The sequence below is a fragment of the Triticum dicoccoides genome, chromosome 1B (genome assembly GCF_002162155.2).
Source record: "Triticum dicoccoides isolate Atlit2015 ecotype Zavitan chromosome 1B, WEW_v2.0, whole genome shotgun sequence".
Lineage (NCBI taxonomy): Eukaryota > Viridiplantae > Streptophyta > Magnoliopsida > Poales > Poaceae > Triticum > Triticum dicoccoides.
The window spans coordinates 601,551,389-601,558,315 of NC_041381.1; positions in this window are offsets into that span (position 1 = coordinate 601,551,389).

The window sequence follows — 6,927 nt, forward strand, 5'->3', positions numbered from 1 at the left end:
GTATCTTAACGGACTTTGTTATTCTTGATATTCCCGAGGACGATAGTATATCAGTCATCCTTGGTAGACCCTTTTTGAATACTGCAGGGGCTGTTATTGATTGCAACAAAGGCAATGTCACTTTTCATGTTAATGGTAATGAGCATACGGTACACTTACCGAGGAAACAACCTCAAGTTCATAACATCAATTCTATTGGAAAAATTCCAACTATCATTATTGGAGGTTACGAATTTCCTCTTCCTACTGTCAAGAAAATATATGATATTCTTATTGTTGGGGATGTGCATATCCCCGCTGAGGTAACCTAGTGTTATTCGAAATTTCTCCGGTTCCGTGTTATTCGGAATGAGTTTGTTAACAAGACTTGATCAACCTTGTTAGTGGATTCATTTTGATGATCATGAGATGGATGAAACTAGAAGGCACAACCTTCTGTACCCTCTTTTTACTTTCTGTTATTTAGAATAAATAAAGCAAAAGTAGTATTATCTGTCTATTTTCTGAATTATCCGTGTAATAAGAAAATATCCCAAAAATAAAAATGCTCCAAATGCCCTGCAAATTTAGTATGATTTTTTATGGAATATTAGAGGATTTTAGGCACTGAGAACACTGGAGGGGGGGCTGGGGGTGGGGCAAGCACATGGCCACAAGGGTGGAGGGCGCGCCCACCCTGGGCACGCCCCCTGTCTTGTGGGCCCATGGTGGCCCCCTCCACTTATTCCTGCACCCACACACTCCATCTTCCTCCCAAAAAAATCCCCATCCAGCTTAAGCACGAGTGTATCCTGGCAGATTGTTTACATGTTATTCAATTTTGCCAAGGTTGTTGTAGTTGATCCTTGCATGCTATGAACTTGTTCTTGCCTTGGTTTGTTTCACAAACATGCCTTCTTGATGATGCTATGCTTATCTTGTCATGCAATGACTTGTGGTGAGTGTATCAAGCTTGTTAAGTAGTGTACTTGCTGTTGCTTTTTTGCTAGGCTGAATCTGTTATTTCGTGATGCTATGTAAACCTGCCGCTACTAGTCATTCTATGCATAATCTGGAGATGTTCACTAAGAGTGTTTTGTTCTACATGTCATGCTCTATCCATTCATGCCCCTGGTTGCAATTATAGCTTGCTGTAGCTTGTTCATATCTTGCTACAAAGTTGCTTGATAATGTTGCTGTCAGCCTGTTAACATTAAGTTCAGTTGTTGCCATGATTGTTGCTAGTGTTCCATGCAACCTATGAACTTGCTCTTGCCATGCTTAGCTTCATAAACATGCCTTCTTACTGTTGGTTGCCTTGCCATGCCATATATTGCTCTGTGGTGAGTGGTACAAGCTCATCAACATGCCTTCATAATTCTGTTCCTGTCATGTATGAATCTGTATTATTACTTGCCATGTTTACATGGGTGCCATCATATCTTCTGATCCTTTTTGGCTTATGGCCAGTAAGGGACTCTTGTTCTATGCAATTAGTTGATTCATGCCATGCCTTTGTTTTCCATGATAAGTTCCTGTAACATGTTGTTTGATAGTTCTAAACATTGCAACCTGATGTTAATTTCTGCGAAGTCTGAAACTATTATCATTTGCAATCTTGCCATGTGTGTTTGAGCATGTTCTAGTGATTTCTAGAGATAGCTCAGTGTTCATGTTTTGTAATGCTTTACCTGTAAATCATGCCCATGCCTTTTGTTTTCTTGTTGAGGTCCTGTAGCATACTGTTTTGATGCTTGCAATATGCCTAGTTGCTGTTTTGGGCAGATTGTTGTTATGACTTGTATAGAGTGTATGTGTTGCACCGTTGCTCCGTTTTGAGTGTGCTCTATATGAAACTTGCTTAGAATTTCATTTAGTTTCATATTATCATGTTGCATCCTTGTTTTGAGGTGTTTGCTTAATGTTTGGGTGCATTTTGCATCAATGCCGTGTTTAACTTATTTTGGTCATATCTTCTAGGCCGTAGCTCCGAACTAAATGAACTTTATATGTAACTTGACTAGAATCTCGTGTAGATCATATTGGTGCATATTAACTTGCTGTTTAACAACTTGAACATAAGGTTTATTCAGATCTGGACCAATTTCGAAATTTGCATATGAGGACTTACCGGAATTGTTATATGTTGTTTCCGGCCTCATTTAAACTTGCTTTGATGTGTTGCTCTTGTTTGCATCTTCTCTTGCCATGAGTAGCTTCATGTAGTCTTGTCTTGCATTATGCTTGTTGTGCATCATGTCTTGTCTATGTGTGGTGTGTTTACTATGTTGTGTGCTTCTTCTTGTTAGTTCATGTTTCGTTGCGATCGTGAGGATTCGTTCGTCTACGCTTGGTTCGGCTTCATCCGTTCGTCTTCTTCATGGACTCGTTCTTCTTCCTAGCGGGATTTCAGGCAAGATGACCGCTACCCTGGATCTCACTACTATCATTGCTATGCTAGTTGCTTTGTTCTATCGCTTTGCTGCGCTACCTATCACCTGTTTATCAAGCCTCCCATATTGCCATGAACCTCTAACCTTTGACACCTTTCCTATGCAAACCATTGTTTGGCTATCTTACCGCTTTGCTCAGCCCTCTTATAGCGTTGCTAGTTGCAGGTGAAGTTGAAGATTGCTCCATGATGGACAGGATTTGTTGGGATATCACAATATCTCTTATTTAATTAATGCATCTATATATTTGGTAAAGGGTGGAAGGCTCGGCCTTATGCCTGGTGTTTTGTTCCACTCTTGCCGCCCTAGTTTCCGTCATACCGGTGTTATGTTCCCGGATTTTGTGTTCCTTACGCGGTCGGGTGATTTATGGGACCCCATTGACAGTTCGCTTTGAATAAAACTCCTCCAGCAAGGCCCAACATTGGTTTTACCATTTGCCTCACCATCACCTACATTTCCCTTGGGAGTATTTAACCCAAGGGTCATCTTTATTTTAGCCCCCTCGGGCCAGTGCTTGTCTAAGTGTTGGTCCAAACTAGAGCACCATGCGGGGCCATCCCTTGGCAACTTGGGTTACGTCGGTTCCTGTACGCTTCGCTCATCCGGTGTGCCCTGAGAACGAGATATGTGCAACTCCTATCGGGATTTGTCGGCACATCGGGCAGCTTTGCTGGTTTTGTTTTACCATTGTCGAAATGTCTTGTAAACCGGGATTCCGAGTCTGATCGGGTCTTCCTGGGAGAAGGTATATCCTTCGTTGATCGCGAGAGCTTGTCATGGGCTAAGTTGGGACACCCCTGCAGGGTATAATCTTTCGAAAGCCGTGCCTGCGGTTATAGGCAGATGAGAATTTGTTAATGTCCGGTTGTAGATAACTTGACACCAGATCCGAATTAAAATGCATCAACCGTGTGTGTACCCGTGATGGTCTCTTTTCGGCGGAGTCCGGGAAGTGAACACGGTTTCTGGGTTATGTTTGACGTAAGTAGGAGTTCAGGATCACTTCTTGATCATTGCTAGCTTCACGACCGTTTCTTTGCTCTCTTCTCGCTCTTATGTGCGTATGTTAGCCACCATATATGCGACCCTATCCAAAAGGAACTCGAAGGTCCCACCAAGGATAGACCCGAATATTGAAACGCTTTTGCAAGGTGGATATCATTACATCAACATTACATAATAGAATGGGGATACATACATAAGGCATACAATGCCACACGAATACAACATCACAATACATAAGAGCATCATCCGACTACGGATGAAACACAAACAAAAACTCAAATGACATCCACCCTGCTAGCCCAGACTGCCGACCTGGAACCTATCCCCTGATCGAAGAAGAAGGAGAAGAAGAACTCCAAACAAGCAAACATCACTCTCGCGTCATGATCATCGCGTAAACCTGTACCTGCAACTGTTGTTGTAGTAATCTGTGAGCCACGAGGACTCAACAATCCCATTACCATGGGTATCAAGACTAGCAAAACTCAATGGGTAAGGAAGGGGTAAAGTGGTGTGGTTGCAGCAGCGACTAAGCATATATGGTGGCTAACATACACAAATAAGAGCGAGAAGAGAGCAAGCAGAACGGTCGTGAAGCTAGCAATGATCAAGAAGTGATCCTGAACTCCTACTTACGTCAAACATAACCCAGAAACCGTGTTCACTTCCCAGACTCCGCGGAGAAGAGACCATCACGGCTACACACGCGGTTGATGCATTTTAATTCGGATCTGGTGTCAAGTTATCTACAACCGGACATTAACAAATTCCCATCTGCTTATAACCGCAAGCACGGATTTTGAAAGATTATACCCTGTAGGGGTGTCCCAACTTAGCCCATGATAAGCTCTCGCGATCAACGAAGGATATACCTTCTCCCAGGAAGACCCAATCAGACTCGGAATCCCGGTTTACAAGACATTTCGACAATGGTAAAACAAAACCAGCAAAGCCGCCCGCTATGCCGACAAATCCCGATAGGAGCTGCACATATCTCGTTCTCAGGGCACACCGGATGAGGAAGACGACGGGTTGGCATAGACCCTAGTTGCCCAGGGGGCGCCGGACATCGCTCAGGTTGGACCAACACTCGAAGGAGCACTGGCCCGGAGGGGGGGGGGGGTAAATAAAGATGACCCTCGGGCTCCGGAAACCCAAGGGAAAAAGGGCTAGGTGAGGCAAATGGTAAAACCAAGGTTGGGCCTTGCTGGAGGAGTTTTATTCAAAGCGAACTGTCAAGGGGGTCCCATAAATCACCCAACCGCGTAAGGAACGCAAAATCCGGGAACATAACACCGGTATGAAGGAAACTAGGGCGGCAAGAGTGGAACAAAACACCCGGCATAAGGCCGAGTCTTCCACCCTTTACCAAGTATATAGATGCATTAATTAAATAAGAGATATTGTGATATCCCAACATAATCCTGTCCATCAAGGAGCAATCTTCAACTTCACCTGCAACTAACAATGCTATAAGAGGGGCTGAGCAAAAGCGGTAACATAGCCAAGCAATGGTTTGCTAGGAAGGATGAAAAAGGTTAGAGGCTGACATGGCAATTGGTGAGGCTTGAGCAATAAGAGATAGGTAGCGCGGCAAAGCGATAGAATGAAGCAACTAGCATAGCAATGATAGTGATGAGATCCAAGGTAGCGGTCATCTTGCCTGAAATCCCGCTAGAAAGAAGAACGAGTCCATGAAGAAGACAAGCGGGCATGGTCGAACGAATCCTCACAACTCCGGAACGAAACCGAAGGCAAGCCGGAAAGTAGCAAACAACATGGTAAACCAACAAGCATAAGCATGGCATGATGCACAATCAAGTATGATGCATGTCCGGTTTAATGAGGCATGGCATGGCAAAGTGCAACAAACAATACTACAAGTTAAGTGGAGCTCAATATGCAACGAGTTGCATATTGACAAAACACCACAAGCAATTATTTAGTTCTCTCTCGGTTAGGTACACAACAATATTAAATGTTGTTAAACATGACAAGAGGTGAAACATAATGAAACTACCTGTCTAGGCAAGTTTAAATGAGGCCGGAAGTAACAAACAACAATTTCGGAAACTACCTATCTAGGCAAGTTTTCTAGAATTGTTGTTTGTTACTTCCGGCCTCATTTAAACTTGCCTAGATAGGTAGTTTCATTATGTTTCACCTCTTGCCATGTTTAACAACATTTAATATTGTTGTCTACCTAACCGAGAGAGAACTAAATAATTGCTTATGGTGTTTTGTCAATATGCAACTCGTTGCATATTGAGCTCCACTTAACTTGTAGTATTGTTTGTTGCACTTTGCCATGCCATGCCTCATTAAACCGGACATGCATCATACTTGATGGTGCATCATGCCATGCTTATGCTTGTTGGTTTACCATGTTGTTTGCTTCTTTCCGGGTTGCCTTCGGTTTCGTTTCGGAGTTGTGAGTATTCGTTCGACCATGCCCGCTTGTCTTCTTCATGGACTTGTTCTTCTTCCTAGCGGGATTTCAGGCAAGATGACCGCTACCTTGGATCTCATCACTATCATTGCTATGCTAGTTGCTTCATTCTATCGCTTTGCCGTGCTACCTATCTCTTGTTGCTCAAGCCTCACCAATTGCCATGTCAGCCTCTAACCTTTTTCATCCTTCCTAGCAAACCATTGCTTGGCTATGTTACCGCTTTTGCTCAGCCCCTCTTATAGCGTTGTTAGTTGCAGGTGAAGTTGAAGATTGCTCCTTGATGGACAGGATTATGTTGGGATATCACAATATCTCTTATTTAATTAATGCATCTATATAGTTGGTAAAGGGTGGAAGACTCGGCCTTATGCCTGGTGTTTTGTTCCACTCTTGCCGCCCTAGTTTCCGTCATACCGGTGTTATGTTCCCGGATTTTGCGTTCCTTACACGGTTGGGTGATTTATGGGACCCCCTTGACAGTTCACTTTGAATAAAACTCCTCCAGCAAGGCCCAACCTTGGTTTTACCATTTGCCTCACCTAGCCCTTTTTCCCTTGGGTTTCCAGAGCCCGAGGGTCATCTTTATTTACCCCCCCGGGCCAGTGCTCCTCCGAGTGTTGGTCCAACCTGAGCGATGTTCGGCGCCCCCAGGGCAACCAGGGTCTATGCCAACCTGTCGTCTTGCTCATCTGGTGTGCCCTGAGAACGAGATATGTGCAACTCCTATCGGGATTTGTCGGCACATCGGGCGGCTTTGCTGGTTTTGTTTTACCATTGTCGAAATGTCTTGTAAACCGGGATTCCGAGTCTGATCGGGGGTTCCTAGGAGAAGGTATATCCTTCATTGATCGCGAGAGCTTATCATGGGCTAAGTTGGGACACCCCTGTAGGGTATTATCTTTCGAAAGCCGTGCCCGCGGTTATGTGGCAGATGGGAATTTGTTAATGTCCGGTTGTAGATAACTTAACACCAGATCCAAATTAAAACGCATCAACCGCGTGTGTAGCCGTGATGGTCTCTTTTCGGCGGAGTCC